Source organism: Mustela lutreola, chromosome 17 (genome assembly GCF_030435805.1).
Source record: "Mustela lutreola isolate mMusLut2 chromosome 17, mMusLut2.pri, whole genome shotgun sequence".
Taxonomy (NCBI): domain Eukaryota; kingdom Metazoa; phylum Chordata; class Mammalia; order Carnivora; family Mustelidae; genus Mustela; species Mustela lutreola.
This window is the reverse complement of record NC_081306.1, coordinates 18,035,999-18,056,276: the sequence shown is the minus strand read 5'-3', so window position 1 is coordinate 18,056,276 and position 20,278 is coordinate 18,035,999. Positions and strand designations below refer to the sequence as shown.

The window sequence follows — 20,278 nt, the reverse complement described above, 5'->3', positions numbered from 1 at the left end:
TTTAAATGTCATTGTGCTTCTGTGTTTGACAAACCCTCCCAGGTTTGAAGACAAATGTTAAAAATATTGATCACGTTACTCGATAAAGCAATTTATTTAATTAATTAAAATGAAAGCTGTCACTATTACAATAACAATATCTGTAAAAGACACATATTTCTGCAAGCCACTGAACTAAAATATTTCCCAATTATCAATGTCCTGCATGACACAGAGCACGCTTTGAAAACCACAGCAAAGCATTAAGAAAAAAATATTGTCATCACTTTTTAATTGAACCTAGGTTTAGTTTTAGATTGAGATATGTGGCCTGCTCGAGGTAACTTTTAGATAAATAGGGTGAGTTTTAGGTTGGGAACATTTTGTTTTGTTTTGTTTCTGTATACAGATATCCAGCCTCGTTTGGTTTTGCGTATATCACATTTTGTTGTGGTGGTGGTTTTTTGTTTGTTTGTTTTGTTTTGTTTTCATTTTTTTAAAAGATTTTATTTATTTATTTGACAGATAGAGCTCACAAGTAGGCAGAGAGGCAGGCGGTGAGGTGAGGGGAGCAGGCTTCCTGCTAAGTAGAAAGCCCAATGTGGGGCTCCATCCCAGGACCCTGAGATCATGACCGGAGCCGAAGGCAGAGGCTTTAACCCACTGAGTCACCCAGGTGCCCCTGGCTTTTTTTTTTTTTTTTTTTTAACGTGGTTCCTCTAAGGATTACAGTACACACATTCTTCACTTCTCTCGGTCTACATGGAGTCGATATTTTACCATTTCAGCTGGAATGTAGAAACCTCATTGACATATGTGCCCCTTTTCTCTCTTCATGTTGGGTTTATGTCAGGTACGTTGCAAACCTGGTGAGGCATTGTCATTTTCTGCTTCCAGCCATTACACATGTTTGAGAGAACTCAAGAGGAGTAGAAGGGTCTGCTGCATTTAAACTCACCCATATGTTGACGTTTCCGTGGCTCTTCCTCTCTTCTTGATGTTCCACGTTTTCTTCTAGTATTAAATTCCTTCCGTCTGGAGAACTTCCTGTAGCAATTCTATGAGAATGGGTCTGTTGGCAAGGATTTTTTTTTAGCTTCTTTAGTCTCTCACCTTCATTTCTTTTTCTTCCCTTTTTAAAAAAGATTTTATCTATTTATTTATTTGACACAGACAGAGATCACAAGTAGGCAGAGCAGCAGGCGGGGTGGGGAGGAAGCAGCTCCCAGCTGAGCAGAGAGCCCGATGCAGGGCTCCATCCTGACTGATGAGATCATGACCTGAGCTGCCTGAGCCACCCAGGCGCCCCTCACCTTCATTTCTATTGGCTGTTTTTAGTGGAATTACAATCCTGGATTGACACTTCTTTCAATGCTTAAAAAAACCATGTGCCACCTTCTTCTGGACTTCCTGGTTTTTGTTTGTTTAAATGAGAAATTGTAGTTATTTGAATGGTTCCTCTCTCACAAATAATGCATCATTAGTCTCTGGCTGTATTCAAAGTGTGCTTTTGTTTTATTATTTTCTTTGTTTTGTTTTTCAGTTTTTAGCTGTTTGATTATATCTAGATGTGAATTTCTTTGGGTTTACCTCTTTAGGGTTTGCTGAGCTTAAATTTATAGGGTTATGTCATTTGCCGAACACGGGGAATTTTTAGCCATTATTTCTTCTAACAATTTTTCTGCGGTAAACTCTCTTTATTCTAGAATTCCAGTGACATGAGTGTTATATCTTTTAGTATTATGCTACAGGTCCCTGGATTTACTTTTCTCTCTCCATTGTTTCGATTAGGTACTTTTTATTCTTATGTATTCAAGTTCATTGAGTTCTTTCTGCTCTCTCCATTGTACGTTTGAACTCATTCCCTGAGTTTTATTATTATCATTATTATTTTTTCATTTAGGCTATTGTTCTTCCAGTACTAAAATTTCCATTTGGTTCTTCTTTGTAGCTTCACTTCCTTTGCCAACACTCTTTTTTTGTTTGTTTGTTTTTTGTTTTTCATTTGCTTTCCTGTGTTTTTGCTTACTTGTTGGAACATTTCTAGAATAGCTGCTTAAAATCTTTATTTGACCATTTCAACATCTGTGTCATCCACATGTCAGTATCTCTGACTGTCTTTGCCCACGTGAGTTTAGGTTTTCTGGTTTCTTCATATGCCTAGGAATTCTGGCTGTATCCTAGGTACACTGAATATTTATGTTACGATACATCGGGTCTTATTATACCTGTGGAAACTGGTGATATTTTTGTGTTAGCAGGCAGTCGATCCAGTTAAATTAAAGCCGGAAGTTCTTACCTTCCTTCTGTGGATTTTGTTTCCAGTATCATTTCTGCTGTCAAAGACTTTCTGTAATAGTTGGATCTGTCCCACATGTGTGTGTCCCAGTGGCCAGTCTGGCTACCCGAGCAGTGGTCTGCCCAGTTCAGCTCGCAAAGTCTGTGGTAACTGTTGGGGTCATACGCAGATACGTGTAACTCGGGTGAGTGTCGAGTTCATAAAAGCAGTACATGGTATCATTTCCCCAAACTCTTTCCTTCCTTCCAAACTCTTTCTAGGATCCTCAAAGTATTTTTTTTTTAATTTCCTAGGGCTCCCCTTTCTTGTTCTCTAGCCAGAGAGCTGGTGCTTTTTTACCCTGTTCTTGTGCTCCTATGATGAAGCCTGCCTTTGTGACCAAATGGAAGAGAGAACAGCCCGTGGGGATTCGCTTCCTACTGGGACCAGAGCATCTCACATCACAAAGAAGTTTTGTCTCTTCCAGATATTGCGCATCTCTCTCTATCTGTATTTTGATGCTTAATCCTGGGCTCTAGGCCACCTTGAATCCATGCTAGGGGAGGGGGGCAGAACCCACCATGTGTCTAGTGGTACTTTGAATTCTCTCTTCTTGCCCACCCCACCTGCTTACCTTGCAGAGACTGCACTGAGTGGCGGGAGACCGGGTGAAGTGGGCTTCTTCCATCCTACCTTGAACCAGAACCTCCTCACCTGCTTCATTTACTATACTGTGGGAATATACACATAAAATAAAATTTACCATCAATGTAGGGACATTAAATACATCCACAATATTGTGCAGCCATCACTCTCTAGTGTGAGAACTTGATTTCATCTCCCCAAATGGAAACTACAAACCCCTGAAGCTGTCCCTCCTCATGGCTTCTTCCCCAAATCCCCTGGCCACGACCAATATGCTTTCTGTCTTCGCAAATTTGCACCACTTCATTTTTTAACAGTTCCTGGAGATAAAGTTTGCATATTATGAAGTCACTTATTTCAAGCGTATAAACCACGGTGTGTCTGTGTTTTGTATATTTATAGAATTGTACCCATTTTCTTTTGAATATTTTGGAATATCTCCTCCAGGTTGTTTCTTTTTTTTTTTTTTTTCTGTTATCTTTCTTCTTTTTAGTGATCTCTTTTACTAGTTTTTCTTAAACAAAAGAGGAATTATAACGTGTGCACCTTTCTACCTTCTTTTCTCAAAAACTACACAGTGCCTTTTGAGCATTTCCCACAGTTTTTCAAAACTGTGGTTCCAAATGCTGCCCGTTGTGCCATCATATGAATGTACTAGAATTTATTTTAATATTTTCCCATTATTGTACATTTTAATATTTACAAATTTTTCTTTCACACATAATGCTGTAGCTAATGACATATAAATAAACATCTGCTAGTATCTCTTCTTATTTTTTAGGTGCTACTCTCAGAGGTCATTTTCTGGGTTAAAGGGCATTGGCAAAACACCGATTTATAGATTTGGGAGTTCTGGCATATCCAAAATAAAGATTTTTGTTTTTGTTTTGGAGAAAGTACAAAGAAGCTTTCAATACAAAATACATAAAATATACATCAAAAGTCAGTTCCTAAACCTTTTTATCCTTTAGTAAAGGTTTCAAAATCTTGCAATATACTGTCAGATGTAAGGAGTCAGGGGTTGCTGCATTGGTTTAAAAAAAAAATACGAGAAATACATAGAATCCAGTGTGACAGCGGACCCAGATTTTACTCCAGCTCACTATCTGTGCTGAAGGTAGAGTCCCAGTCCCCACAAAGGTAGAGTGGCCATTATATCACAGTCTGCCTTGTCACACCCACTTCACGTCTGCTGTCCCTAGCATCATCACTGATGCCACCTACCCTCTCCTCCAACTCACATCCATTTTTCCTGTTTGCAACATTAGTGGTCACTCTCAAGAAACATCCTTGATTTTAAGAAGTACATTTTGGTAAGGGGTGGGTCATCGAGGCATGGCGTATGTATCATGAATCTCTCTTTTTTGAGCTTACGATAGATATCACAAATTCATCAGAATTTCTTTGATATAAGCATGTCCCCGGAATTCTCCTCAACACAGTTATAGGGGGACTTAACTACGGTATGATCAGAACTGGGCCATAAAATGGAGCCCATTTGCCAAGGCATGTAGGTGACACTGTTGATCCTTGACAGGGGGCAAGATGTCATGTGATGGCCAATGCTTAGCCCCAACCGTTTTGAGTGGGCTTTCAGTGAAGAGCGGCCTTAGGGCAAGAGGGACCTTCACATGGAAGGAAACCATCATCCCTGGGCAGATTTTGCCTCCCATGTCCTCCTCGGGATCTCTCTCCTCATTGTTCTTCAAGACTCTGGCTCATCCTAGCTGTATTTCTGGATCACACGACTGAAAATCCAAGTGAAGCTCTGACTGTGTAGACCTAAAGGAAAAAAATTAAATGTGTAATTAATTAATTCTGGGTCTGCTTTGAGCCAAGTGATTAGAAGCAACTTTCCATTTTCTTTCATGTTGTTTTTGTGCAGAACCTGCTGATTTCCCCCCCTCTTTTTCTTTCCTTTGTAGGTTTCAAGACAACAGATGAATTGTGAAAGAGAGCAGCTAAGGGTAGGTGCATTTTCCAGTAAAATACTTCCTGGTTCTCGTTTCTATATGATAAGCAAAAATTTCCTTGTCTCTCCCAAGACACGGGTTTCTAAATAGCGGGCTTCTTTTTAAGACTGGTAGAGTTGAAAATATTTATCCCAGCTAATTTAGTATTGATTGAGCTGGTAAATACAGTATATCTTCTTTTGAAGTGCCATTATAGTAGATATGGATTTTTTGATTTAGATTCAGCAATAAATACTTCTCTTCTGGAATTTGTTTGACATCATTGTACTCTTTTTATGTACAACACGAGGTCTGAGTAATAACAAAGGTCAAAAGGATGTCTAGCTGCCTTCTTAATGTGAATACCAGGCTGTTTGCTGAGTGGCTAAAATGCTCTCTTGCTGTTAACCAGGATAGGTGAGCCACGAATATGTCAAGAGCATTTTCTAGGAGAATTCGAGTCCTCCGTAGATCTTCTAGTTTTAGTGGCATTTGTGTATGTAGAAGACAGAGACAGAATTTTAAACCTCGTATGCTATTTACCTTCTTAAAAATGAAGTTTTCTCAGTGCTCACTAGTTAGGGATAATAAGTGTTCCCCAGATGAGGGGAGGGTCGTTTGCTTATAAAGAAAGACAGCTGGTTGAACTTGTTCTCCTCATGGTATCATGGTTGATATCCTTCTTGGCGTCGATATGGTATTTTAAGAAACATCAGGATTTTCTCCACCCCCTCCCCCATTTTGTTTTGTTTTGTTTTGTTTTTAAATGCACTCCTGTTTTGGATGGATGGCTTTGAAATCATAATTAGCCCCGTTTTAATGTCGCTGATGGAAGTTGGCAATTTTAACTGGACAGTGTGCCTTATCATCGTGTTTCCATATTAAAAAAAAAAAAACTGGAGGAATACACTGCTTTTGAAAGCATCACAGTGAGGTTTGGGGTTGAGGGACCATTGTGCTCGAAGGGATCTAATGCATCGGAATAATTTATTAAACCAGTCTAATGTCATTTATACACAGCCTTGTAACTTTTCAGAGCATTTACTTAATGCCGGTCTCAAGATGACAATGATTTGTAGAGTTCTTTCCATTTTACAGTTGCTGTTGGCATCAGGTTTGTTAAATCCTCGTGTAAAACAGAGTCTGGTTGCATGGAACTGAGGAAGTGAGTCGTGGATGTCTTCTTTTATGCATATTTATTTTATGTGGTCTCCCAGCATGGCCCTCTCTGTTAACCTCTCATCTATACCCACTTCATTCCTAAGTACCTGTGCCTACATTAGCTGTGACTCCTTCGTGAAATAGCCTTCAAGATGTTTTAAGCTTTCCTGAGCTCTCTTATTGCTTTTTCCCTGCAGTCTGAATTACTGGTTCATCCTGGTAAATAATGTATTGCAACTTCAGATTTCTCTTCCTGTTTGGATGAGGACGATGGCCAGAACTAGGTCAGAGCTAGATAAAGAGGAATGCAAGCTTTTGTCTCCAGGATCCCTGATAAATTCCTCAGAATTAAGATAATCCTGAAATCTCTATTGCAAATGAGACTCGCTTGGCAAATGCGGGGCTCCCGAGGTAATGGAGCGCTTGTGCGCAGTTTGAGGGGTTTATTATTTTGCATTGATGAGGACATTGTCAACAGGGGTGTGGTTTACGAACAAGAATGGTGCCCTCCCCTCTCTGTTGAATAAATTCAAGCAGGTTTGATACAATGGGTCATATAGTTCAGTCCCCGTGTGGCTCCAATAGCCCCATATAAAATTATCTCTAATACCATGAATTGGTGCTTTGTTTGTCGTTGCTATTACAGTTTTTGTTTTTATATCTTCAACTAATTTATGTTGTGAATCAATAGAAAACACATTTCAATTGATGGAATGCACATTTCTGTGGTTTAAAATTTAAATGATACCACAGGGAATGCAGTGAAGACTTCCTTTCTGGTTTGAATCTTAGGCATGCAGTCCCTTCCTGGAAGTCGCCCAGTTTTCCTGTGCACTCTGGCCCTCCACATCTGCCGATATTTACTCTGTCTCTGCCTTGTCTCTCAATCCTAGCCGTGTACTCAGCCCCTCTACTACCTGAAAAGAGAACTTTCTTGATTAAGGTGATGGCATTATTTTGGGGATGGGGGGTCCCTGGAAGAAATGTGGTTCTGATTTGAAATGCTAATACTCGGCCTTCTCAATGAAATGCAGTTTCCTTAATCTCAGTTTTTTCTTCTTAGAAAGAGAGCCAGTGGGAGAAAAACAGTTACCTGTTTAGTTACCATCACCATTTCAGAGTGTCTGCCTGCCAGCTACACTTTCAAAAGTGTGTTTTAAACACAGCAATCAAGCTGCGTTTCCAGATTTGCTGTACAAGATGACCAGACCGTGGGCATGTGGTCAAGTTCATATTTCTTCATTAGTTCATTCTGTTATGTTGTCAGAATTCAGGGATGCAAGCAGGTAATTGTAAAATGCATCCCTTTTTCTTGGCCTCCTGGAAACAGCAGCTAATGCAGAAAGGTACAGCTGCTCTTTCTGTTTTGTGTGTGTGGGCACTGTGTAGGGACTGGCATGTCCCAAACCTGCTCCTCTGCTTTCCTTTCTCTTTCTCACAAATTCTAAATTATTTTCTTTCCAAAATGGACTCCAAGGTACATGTTCTATAAGATATTATAGATCTGAAACAAATTCTCTGACTTAGCTAATTCTCTAATTTTTTTAAAAGTTGAAGAAAGGCAAATTTTTTTTTTTTTTTTTTAGATATCTGCAGGACGTCTCAGAGCCTTTAATATGCAAAAGTGAAGTACAGGAATGTGGAAATAATATGCAGTGTTTTGTAAAATCATCTGATCACAGAACATTTTTGGATGCAGAATACACTCTGAGAAACACTCCTAAAAATCATATCAGTTTTTAATTTTTTTCCCCACCTAGGATGTCATAGTCTATAAATACAGAAAAGCGATGCATTATTTAAAGTATAAAAACATGTCATCATTTCCCAATGCCAGGGCTGACTCGGTGCACTTCCGGTGTTAGCACAGTTGTTTGGAATCTCTGGACTTCTCTTGGCCTTTCTCTGCTTCTTCCAAGATGAAGGACAAGCGTCCCTTCCTCCCATGACATTCTCATTGGGAAGTAGGGGACGAGGAGGTTTTTCCTCATAGCTCTTGCATTCAGTTGGAGGAAAATCATTCTGGGAAGCCGCCTCTGTGGACGTTCTCTTTCACTGCATCGGCCAGTCGCTATGCCAATCACTCCTACTGTCCTGGGATCTCAGTGATTGGCTCTAACAGCCATGAGTCATCCCAGGGGACAGGCCCATTGTCACCTGATTGGAAACAGGATTTGTGGATCTCTTTGGTGGAATTACCCAGCAGAGTCTGCCCCAAAAGGAATTCGCATGGGCCCTGTCTGTCCCTCATGGTGTTGCTTCCTGCCAGCTCCTCCCAGGGCTCCCTTTCATCCCACACACATGGAGCCACATCTAAAGCCTCAGGAAGCGCCCGAACTCTGGCCCATGGAATTTCGTAGATGCTTTCTCTACCGACTTCTCACGGATCACATCTCCCCATTCTGCCTCTTCTACCCGACTAGGCCCTCCCTTTGTATTTTGCCTTACGTTCTTGGGAACGAGCCCAGATGCAGTCTTTATTCATTTCCCCTCAGCATCAGGTTCTGACGGTGCATTCACGCCAGCACCCAGCTCAGCCCCAGAGATACTGTCCGTGAGCCTCCTGGTCCCTGCTCTTCCCAAGAGAAGAGCCTCATTCTGTTCCTCCTGACCCCTCATCTGCCCTTCTCAGACAGAACTCACGCTCCCAGTGAGTAAACTACAGAGCGGAAAACCCGTTTATCCCTCCATCCCACGTTTTGGCTGAACCTTCCTCTGGGCTTGCATTTCAGATTGCCACTGGGTTCTGCTGGGGAGTCGATCCACCAGTGCTCACCATGGGATCTGTGCGTTAAGAGCTCCTGACTCCAGGGGCTGCACTTTCCACCTTGTCCGTGCATCACTGGTGAATGACGCCAACAGGTTGGGTAGCGCTTGTGGTGCAGGTACCATAATCCAGCCACCAACATTTACTTTTCTGGCATCTGGAATGACAAATGGAGAGAAAAATGAGGAAGAGAGAAATTATGTGACTTTAGTAGACCTTTGTCTCCCTCAGTGACCTACAAACTGGAAAGACGGTGTGGTCACAGGGTAAGGGAACGAATACCCACGGTTGTTAGCATTCACATAAAATATCTGGTTACAGAGGGATCTTTTGTGCTATGAGCATCTGACGTTGGCTTGGAGACTGTTCAACATGTTTGATAAGAATCCTATGAACCAGGCAAAGGCTTGGCTCCTGCGTGGGTCTGTATCTGTTCACAGACCAAAATCTTTATCAGCAATATGGCAGATGGATACATGGGGGTCAGCATGGCATGAGGGGTAGTGAGGGGTGGTCTGGAGCTGTAGGGATATTGACTTAGGTTCATATCTCAGATCTGAATCTGCCCTACTTTTTTTTTAAAGCTTCCGTTTCCCTGTGTGTAAGATCGGGATTCTTTCTCTCCGGATTGTTGATCAGATGAGATAACTTACGTGAAACAGTTCAGAAAAAATGTATGCCTCTTAATGAGCAGTCTTCGCTGTTGTCAATATAGTAGTCTTCCCAATGATTCTCTCATTCCTGTCCTACTAGCAATGCCAGGCAGAGAATACAGATATCCAGAGTATATCCAATCCCAGTCAAACCCCGACATTAAAAACAAACAAACAAAACCCTCAAAGGACAGGTTCCATAGAAGAAAAGTGCCTCTCACTTAGATAAGCAAATAATAAGGAATGATTCAGGTTAGCCCACACAGAAAAGGCATACAAACCAGGCCTCCCGGGGAGCTTAGCATCAGAAAGCTGTCAGAACTCAGTCACTTCTCTCTCCTTCCTCATCTTGATTTCTGCTGGTGGGCCCTCTCTGGAATTTTCTTTTGAGAAAAGGATCTCTCCCTTTTTTAAGCTTATGGCACCTTTCAGCCCCTAAGATATATGCTGCAGGTTCCTGCAAGTTTAGGAGCTGTTAATGCCTCCTGATTATACATTCCTGGAAAAGCCTTCTGATTGGCCCAGTCTAGCTCAGTGGTTCATTCTGGTCCGATCAGAGGTGTCTGGAGAAGCAGGACAAATAAACCGCATTGCCCAGGGCCAACTACTGAGGAGACCTGAACATCAGGGAGAAAGTCATCGCCAGCTGCGTAAATATCCCCAAGGAGGTGTGCTGCACCCTCCAAACCTGGTGATCAGTGGCAGGCAGAGGATCCTGTGGAATCGGTGTGTTACACCCAGGGTCCAGCTCAGCATTTTGCAAAGGGCAAGACACCTACCCTCTGTGTGGTCCTCACAGATTTCAGGTGATGACCATCTAGTCAGTAAGAAAAGGGGGAACTACTCAGAAAGTGATTCCTTTCTCACTTCTCTCTCAGTCCTTTTTGTGTCAATGAGAAACTCTCAGTTGCAACTACACTGTCTTTGACAAGTCTCTCCCTGGTCCTAAGCCCTGTTTTTAACAGAAAGGGAGTGTGTGCCTCAGGCTTGGAGCCTGCAGCAGCCAAAACATCTATCTAGACTTTAAAAACATTGTTTGCAAAATATAGTGGTTAAGAATGAGGGGCCTGGAGCTAGGCCCTGCTGAGATGAAAATCTAGGCTGTAATTTACTACTTGTGCAGGTTACTGAAATTCTCTGTACCTCGAATGCCTCCTCTGGATAATGGAGATAATTGCCTATTTCATAAGTCTTCTATCTGTGTATGTGTGTGCCCCTGCAAACACAGATTAAAGTCACACATGCAGATGAGGATCTTAGAACATTGTCTGGTGTGGAAGAGGTTCTTAATAATTGTTAGATATCAATAGGTTTATTTTCTTCCCATTAACTCTTATTTATGACTGCTGATATTGGTTTTCCAATTACAGTGGCAACACAAAGTTTCCTTGGCAAACACATCTATTTAGGTTAAAAATGAGCTGCTTGAAAGACAGATATTAACGACATAATGTTACACAATGCCTGCAGTTATGACAAAAATTGTGACGTTGGAATGCAAATGACCGAAGTTTTAGAAACATTGAAATTGCAGTGCCAACCTTGTGAAAGATGGTGTCGAGCAGATCTGCATTATCAATATTTAATTTGCCAGTTAGAAGCAAGTTTCTCATTTCTGCTAGATACAAGAGTGATGTGGATTGCAGAATGCAAATTGCTAATGATCATCTTGGCTTAAACCCATTGCCTTCATTCAGGCGACAGATAATGAAACTTCCCTGCTGCCTTGGAAGTGAGCTATCAGCATCAGAGACACCTTTCCCCTTACCTCCCTGCCCCCACCGCCTCCTAAAGTCTGACCCATCCTTGGGGGCTGCTGAAGCAACAGGGAAGGGAACATAACCCCCCCCCCCGCCCCAAGGCTTGATGAAACCTCACAGCATTCATGATTTTTAGACCACAAAGCGCCTGCTTCCATTCCGTTACTTATTCAAGAAATATTTTTTGACCGCGAACCGTATGCCAAACACAGTGCTAGGTAGTGGAGATAAACCAAAATCTACACACACCTGTGTTCCTGTGCCTTACAGCCTAGCAGAGAAGGTAAGGATTTGTCAAATAACCGTGGCAAAATTGAACATGTGAAACTGACAAATGCCTGAAATGAGGATGTTATATAAAAGCACATGGATAGAAGCAGCTTACCTGATTGACGTCTACTTATCAAACTTCCCAAATTAACACTTCCTGTCCAGTCCCTTTATAAAACATACTGATCCATGCCGATGACATCCTGTGAAGTAGTTGTTTTGTACAATCTTACCTTTCTCTCTGCTCATCGAGGTGTCTGCTTGCCAAGAGTCAGTTGTATTTATTCCCAGACCTGCTTCTGCCAGCTGCACTTGTTATTGTAATTACATTATTTAGTGGAATATTGTGTAAACTGATGAAAAATGAGTGCAGTAAGAAAAAGAGCTGTTTCTATGAAAACTAAGTTAATGCTTTGGAAACATTCTGTGAGAGCAAGCCTCAATAATTACTTTGATTAGCTGTGAGAGGACTGTAAAATGTTAGTGGAAAAAGAACCCTCAGAAATCTGGACAGATTCTGCAGTCAGAATCTTTCCAGCGTGTCTTGAAATGTTTACCTCACTTTAAACAAAACCAGAACTGGGAGTATATTTCAGACTTTTCCTGTAAAGCAAACTTTTCCTGTAAAGGACCAGATAATGGCTACTTGAGGCTTCATGGGCCATATGGTCTCTATTGCAACCATTTAACATTGAATTATAGCATTAAGGCAGGTACAAACACAATGAATAAGTGGGGCTGTCTTCCAATAAAACTTTATTTATAAGAATAAGTGGTGGGCCAGACTTGGCTCCTGGTCCATATTTGGCTGACCCTTCCTGGAGACTATGAAATGTGGATGAGGATTTCTCTGGGACTGATAATGAGGAATTTCAGTCAACAGAAATCACTCAAAGAAGACACCTCAGATTCACGTCAAAGATCAACAGAGTGAAGCACACTAATATATTTTACATTAAACAAAATATTGAAGAGACCTATGTATCATTTTAAAAGTGATTTCTTGTTTTAATAGGCTTTCAACAAACTACCTATTCCCATCCCAAATGAGATGATTCTGAAGTATGGATAACTGACCCAGGGCTTGAAACATAAAGTAAAGTAGACTTATTTTTATGTGCCAACCCTAATGGCTCAAATCCCCAAATCCCCTCAGTCTAGAATGGAAGAATAAATTTATCCTTTTTCCCAGGATCCCTCAACAAATAATTTCGGTAACTCCCCAGTGAGGGTAACCTTTTCCACATGTACATCCTGGCGCCCGTCCTCTGCACACTGTTGTTCAGCTGCTTCAGAATACTCTCTCTTCCAAACAAATGTCTAGTAACTTGCGCGTCTGGATTATTTTGTCTTCAGAACGAGTTCTCTGGAAGCATGAACGTTGTCCTCCATATTAACATCCCAAGTACTCAGCTAAAGTCAGACTTCAGTGATGAGCAAAGATTTGCTGAATGCTCAGGGGGTAACAGAAGTCTAGTATGCATAGAGACTTGGAGAGGGGGACCCTCAGGGTACTTAGATCCCCACCATCAGTGAGTGGCCCTACCCAGTTTCTTAGAAGTTCCCCACATATGTCCATGTGTGTGCACACACATGAAAAAAACCTAATCAATACTTTCTCTAATCTTACGTAAGTAATGGTCTCGTTTTAGTGATTTTCTCCCACCAAAGGGAGTTTATCCCAAAGCAGACTCTCTGCTTGTAAAAATTGCAGAAACTCAGAGCACTACAAGAATCTCTAGCAGTAGCTCACCTACTAAATGAAAAAGTTATAAATGCTTAAGTTTTTAAAAGAAGCACTGTCTTCACAAGACCTTGCACCCCACACTCTTCCTTACAGATCTCCCATGCTCCCCAGTATGTGCAAGGTCTTTAATTGATAAGCATGAAGGGGAATGGATCACGAAGTCAGCCAACTAGTGACAGATTTCGAGTTCCCCAGCCATGCTGTGAGACATGGGTAAGTAAGGAAGTTTGCAGGTGACCACCCCCTGTGTCTTTGGTGAAAAATCCTATAATTCACATGCATGTTGAATATCTGCCCTCATTTGAGTCCCCCCGCCCCCAGGCATTTCGGCATGTTCTTTGGGGAAGACTCCAAAGTTATCACATTTAGGACACTTGGTCTAATATTCATTCTCTTTAATTTTAGCCCATTATTCCTAGTTATCATCCCCTTTCCAGGGCAAATCTGCCCCATTTCTTGCTTCATCATTAAATCGGTATCAAACAGCTTCAAGCAAACTTGCTAATAATGCTGACATTTCAATTTGTCATAGCCGCTCCTCATTCCTATGACTGATGCCTCAGCGAGGGCTTGCCTTGCTCCTCTGCTCTTCTGAGATCTAAATATCATTACAGGAAAAATAAGATACCCTTGGTAGGGAAGGGGAATGGACCAAGAAGCAGATAAATAAGTCTTCTGTAGTTTCTTCTACTTGGGGGCAGAAGAAGGTAAGTTTGACTGAGACAGCAATATCTCTCCCAACTTTGTTCAGCCTGCGAGGGAACCAGCATGTTGGCTGTGCACACATGCAGGTAAATAGTACGTGCAATGGGCATGTGTTTGTCTGTTGTCAGAGTCAGCAAACATTCCTACCCCTAGGTTGCCAGTGCTCCATTGTCCTTCTGGGGTTAATTTTCTTTGCTCATCTGTTCAGTTTTGGAGACGCAAGGAATCAAGCCAAGGTCTACAGATATCGCGAATGCAGGCCAATTGGATTCTCTCTCCTATGACTTTGTATGTTCTCTTAGTCCATTTGGGGTGCTCTAACAAAACACCACAGACTGGGAGGCTTATAAACAATGGAACTTCCTTCTCATGGTCCTGGAGGCTGGAAGTCCAAGATCAGGGTGCCAGTGCGGTCAGGCGAGGGCCCTCTTCTGGGTCACAGACTCCTGGCTGTGTCCTCACATGGTGAGATGGGTGAGGGGCTCTGTGTAGTCTCTCTCGTAAGGGCACTAACCCCATTCATGGGGGCTCCACCCTCATGACCTAATCACCACCAAAGGTCCCACTTGTTAATATCATCACAGTGAGTATTAGGGTTTCACTATATAAATGGAGGTAGCAGATGTTAAGTGGAGTGACACACAATAGACAAACAGGTACAGTAGAAAGCTGGAGTTGATTCATTTCATCGGTGATGTCGGTGAGGTCCTGGTGAGACTGGGGGAGGCAGTAATTCCTTGGGCAGGACCTCTGATCCACACTGACTCCTCTTTTTATCGTGTAAGCCTGGCTACCCACCCCTCCCTTGGGTTATTTCATAGCCTTTGAGTGATCTCTTTTTCTGCTGATGTTAGTCAGAGCCCATTCCTTTTGCCTGTGATCAAAGAACCCTTACCGATACGCTGGGGAAATACACTAAACTTGGGAGAACTGCAGAGCCAAGCGTTTGGTTAACAGCTTGCTAAAAGCCAACTCTAGTATCATTTCCCAGAATGCTCCCCTGGTTGCCTTTGTGGGTTGGCACCACCATTTTAGTACTGGCAGAGCAAAGCAAAGAAACTATAGGTTTATGCCACACACAGAGCTAGCTGTTTTACCAACATCTGCTCATTTCCTCGAGTCCTTATGAGCCTGGGAGGCATGGGGAATGAGACTTATGTTTCAGGGTAATCGTAGCCCTTTCCTTCTCTGCACAAGTCAGAAGGTCTGCTTTCAGTCAGTCAGATCCTTACAAACAAAGGAGGGTCAAAAAGAGATGATCACACATCAGTTAGTTAATGCTTCTCAAAGGAATCTCCAAAGGCCACCTGTAGTCTTTATAGAAGGTACCATCTCCTCAAACCTAGTCAGTAAAACATTTTGATGTCCTAGACTCACCCTAGAGACACTGAATTATCATGGTTTTATGGCTTAAGATGTGTCTTCCAAACTTCACACACTGAAGTCCTAACTCTCAGTATCTCAGAGTTATTTGGAAATAGGGACTTTAAAGATGTAAATAAAATAAAATGAGATCTTAAGAGAGGCCATAATCCAGCATGACTGGTGTTTCTCTAAGACGAGGAGATCAGGGGACAAACCCACAAAGGGAAGACCATATGAAGACAGGGGAAGATGGCTATCTTCAAGTGAAGAGAAGATGCCTCAGAAGAACCCATCCCTGCTGATACCCTCATCTCAGACTTAAAGCTTCCAGAATTCTGAGAAAATAAATTTCTGTTAGGTAAGAAGTGCAGAGAGAATCTATACCAGTCATGGCAAAGGTGGAGTTCATGTGTCCACACTTAGCCATCCCCATCTTTTGAGACTGGCCCATCAACTGATCAAGGGCTCCTTTCCATTCGACCCAGAGAGTGACCTTGTAAACTTAAACAGAGCTTTTCTAGGTAGCCACAATGAGCAGATCAGAGCTTTTTCTTGTGTTAAAATCTATTTGTATTAGTTTTCTATTGCTGTCCTAAATAAATTGCCATAAAAGTAATTTACACAACACAGATGTATTATTTTGCACTTCTTTAGGTTGGAATTCCAGCATGAGTCTCATTGGGCCAAAGTCAGGGTGCTGTTTAGACTATGTTCTGGAGGCTCTAGGGGGGAATTTATTTCTTTGTTCATTCTGATTATTGGTAGAATTCAATTCTCTATAGTTGTATAACTGAGGTCTCCATTTCCTTCATGTCCATGAGCCAAAGGACATTTCCAGCTTCTGGAGCCTGCCATGTTACTTAGCTCATAGCCCTTTCCTCCATCTTCAAAGCCAACTATGGCAGAGTAAGTCCTTCTCATGGATTGAATCTCTCCTGCCTCTTCTTCTATTGTATCTCTCTGACTAATCCGTGTTATGCTTTTAAAGATTCATATGATTATACTGGGTCCATCCAGATAATCCAGGATTATCTCCCTATCTTAAGGCCCATAATCTTAATGCCATCTGCAAAATCCCATTTGCCATGTAACATAACATCCTTAAGTCTAACACCAGTAAGCAAAGATCATGTAGTCCAGAATCCCGTTACAGTATTTTTATATACCATCCCTACTCTACTTTACTCTGTGATCTGGGATTAGCTACTTCCATTTCCATGCAGAATTTCTAAAGTGAGAGGCCAGAGCAACCAGAACCACCATTGAAGGCCACCCAAGATAGCCCGTGGCACATCCATGCCTACCTCTTGAGCTTCTTCTTCCACATTTCCTATTGGCATTTGGTTCTTTCCTACTTAAGTCCAGGAGTGACAAATGAAGTACTACAGGAATGTCTGTTTTTAAGAGCACTGGCCCTTTGATATTTTTTATTATTTACTTATTCCACTGATTTCTTTTTTTTTAAGGTTTTGTTTTTTTATTTATTTGACAGACAGAGATCACAAGTAGGCAGAGAGGCAGGTAGAGAGAGAGGAGGAAGCAGGCTCCCTGCTGAGCAGAGAGCCTGATGTGGGACTCGATCCCAAGACCCCGGGACCACGACCCAAGCTGAAGACAGAGGTCCCAACCCACTGAGCCACCCAGGTACCCCTCTTCTGTTGATTTCTACTCACAAATTATATAAAGTAGGTAAAGAAAATGCAAATAATTGAACAATAATCACTTATGGGTGTTACCTAAGTGTTGAATGAAACACATGAATAAATGAGTAAATCAAGGATTCTAAAGACTCCTGGGATGCCTATCACAGGTCCTTTCTGAGCACTGACATTTCTTCTCATCACTCACCTCCATGTGCCAAAGATAACTTCCTGAAAACGCTGACAAACCTCATTATAGGAGCTGTTTTCATGCACAAGGCAACCCCCAAACTTGGAAGAGGCACTCCACTCAGGAGGGACAGGGATTTGATGGGTTAGTACCCCAACTTCCTCACCCCTAGGATAGCGTAACTCTGAGATGTATTATTGATCACTGCCTAGAATTCCACAACTATGGGATTAAGTGCTGGTTTCCCATAGCGGTCACTTGCCTGTTAAGATGCCTTTCCTTACTGTCTTTCTTCATTCCACATCTCCCTCACTTATTCCTCTACTGGTGCTTCCTTAGATCATCTCCCAAACATAGTATTTGTACTTGAATTTTACCCCATTTTGGTGGATCCATACTGCAGGATTACCACCACCATACTGAGCGACACCATAGCTTAATGATTTCATCCAGCAAGTCATTCTGAGTAGTAGATTTCCCATCAGTCTGGCCCTTACATGATCATTCTTTCGCCCCACACCCATCTTTTTCTTCTCTTTTATAATACATCACTCCTGTTCTGGAGGGCAGTCGTGGATTATTGAATAGATTTGAAAGGAGCTGCCGCTTGATCTTTCCCTCCTATTGCATTTCCCAAAAGTTGGGAAACTTGTATTGATCTGACAGGGTAATTGGGGCATTTGATGTTGACAGGACAATGTCTTGCTCACATGTGAAGAGGCCAGTGTGTTTGCTGCTACGATGTGGACATTTATATTTGCTCCAGTGTCATTTCTAATTTGCTTTTAGAGCAAATTAGAGGTTGCTATTAAGAGTGCAGAAACCTCTAGGTTGCTTTTAAGAGTATAGAAACCTGGGGCACCTGGGTGCCTCAGTGGGTTAAGCCTCTGCCTTCAGCTCAGGTCATGATCTCAGGGTCCTGGGATCGAGCCCCCGCATCGGGCTCTCTGCTCAGCAGGGAGCCTGCTTCCTCCTCTCTCTCTCTCTGCTTGCCTCTCTGCCTACTTGTGATCTCTCTGTCAAGTAAATAAATAATATCTTAAAAAAAATATATAGAAACCTTCCTGGGTAGAAAGCACAGGGTCGTGATTTCTGAAAGCTGGTCTGCCCGCAATACAGCACATGTATGCACAGATATGCACACTCACAGAGTAATCTGCTGATAACAACTTAGGAATTTAAATATTTTTGGCAATTTTTATGGAGTTATTTTCAGTGGTTGTATACACTTGATCTTGATTGCATATATGGTTTGACGTATTTAAGCCAAAGGCGTATTTTTATAGATGTCTGAATTAAACATAGGATGCTTTTCAAGATAGCAGAGTTAATGTTTAAGTGGTTTTGATTAACCTGGTTTTGCTTATTTGCACCTAAATATTCCAAAGCAGAGCCATCTCCCTTTGCATAAAGTGATTTGGGAGCACAGCCCTAGGAAACATAATTTTCTAAATAGCCAAGAGCTTCATGCCCAGAATATTTCCCCAAAGATGCCTCAAACTAAAGATTTGAGGTTTAGCCATTTCCACACACCACCGCCCCCCACCTCAGGTCGTGCAGATTGGGAAATCGGTGCCTAACTATATAGACATCCAGTGATTAAGGTCGACAGAAACCAGAGCCAGGAAGATGATGTTTGGTGGGGGAAGGGGAGGGACGGTATCGTGAACCAGTGAGCAGGACTCGAATCGGAATTTGGAAACCCTTAGTGTGCACAGTTTGCCCAGAGTGGCATGCTGTCGATTTTTTCCTCGGGCAACATTTTCCATTAAGGAAAATGAATTCCTGATAAACAGGATGGCCCTTCATCAGCACATCTTTTTGCCAAGAGTGATAAATGTGAATCTCATCTGGTTTAATATATCATCGGTTCTTTACAAGCAAATCTAAAGCTTCCATCTTGAGAAGTGTTCATTCTTTGGAGTCATAGATGATGTTATTATAAAACTTTGTATTGAGCATCTACTATATACCAGGAAAATAGGTATCTTCTCTTTAAGGCAAAATAAGTATAGCTATCTTGTCTTAAAGGAAAATCTTGCCTTTAAGAGCTATGCAGTCTGCTAGGTGTGAAATGTAGACAGACGTAGGTAATGATGCAAGGTAAAAGAAAATGCCGTTTGGTAGATAGGAAATGAGATATCATGAGGGCTTAGTCCTTCCTAGCTAAAGGTACTGTGAAAGGTCTCTTAAAAAGGAGATTTTTCTCCCTCAACTTTGTAATCTTGTTTGAGCTCTCCAGATCTCAATACCCAAAAGGCTAATGTATTTTTCAATTTAAAAACTACTTAAGCATCTTAACCTCAATATACCTAAATCCATACACATCATCTCTCCCCTTCACACACACCCATTAGTCTGGTCTTCCTTGCTTGTTCTGTCTCTTTGTAACAGCTCCCATTTCATTTGCTGGGCCAGAAACCAGGGTGTTACCTGTGACTCCTGCACCTTCTTCACGTCCAGATTTGAGATCTGTCATATCTCTCAAATCTGTCAATTCCTCTTTAAATCCATTCTCGCACATACAGTTGAGGCCACCGTGATCTCTGTTTGTGATTACCCTGAGAACTTTCCAAAATTTTACTTGTTTTCCAGTTCTTGTTTCCTTTCACGGTGGACACATATCCTGGGTTGCCTGAAACAGTCACAGTTCAACTGTTGTCTTTGTGTAATTATGAATAACACTTACATTCTTTCCAATAAAGTCTCGTTTGGACAATAAATTGTAATTACTCAATATTCCATTCACTCTTCTGGGCCAGGATGACCTTTCAAGGCATAGTTAATGCCCCTCATAATTTTTATTTTGTCACCATGCTTATCACCTTCATTACACTTACCCACAATCTGTGATTACCTAGTTTATTTACTTCGTATTTCTTTATGGTCTCCCTCTTCTACCTTCCCACTTCCTTTATACTAAAATCCACTAGAGCTGGGACAATTTTCATCTTGTTCGTTGCTCTGTTCTCTAATGCCTATAACCATAGAAGAACTAAATAAATGTCTGAAAATACTAGATGAATATTACTTTTTTTTTTTAAGCACACTGAAAGGAAACAGCATAGGCACCAATGACACAATTTGACCCAACTGATAACCTACATCCCAGAGAGCTGCTCTAGATCTAGATATCAGAATGGATCAGGGGAGCCTTTACTTTCAG

The 20,278-nt window shown here is 41.7% G+C and overlaps 1 pseudogene; it reads left to right on the top strand.

The window, feature by feature from the left end:
* Positions 1 to 4,852, top strand: part of LOC131820036 (uncharacterized) — a 1,501,545-nt pseudogene extending 1,496,693 nt beyond the window's left edge.
* The last annotated feature ends 15,426 nt before the right edge of the window (positions 4,853 to 20,278 follow it).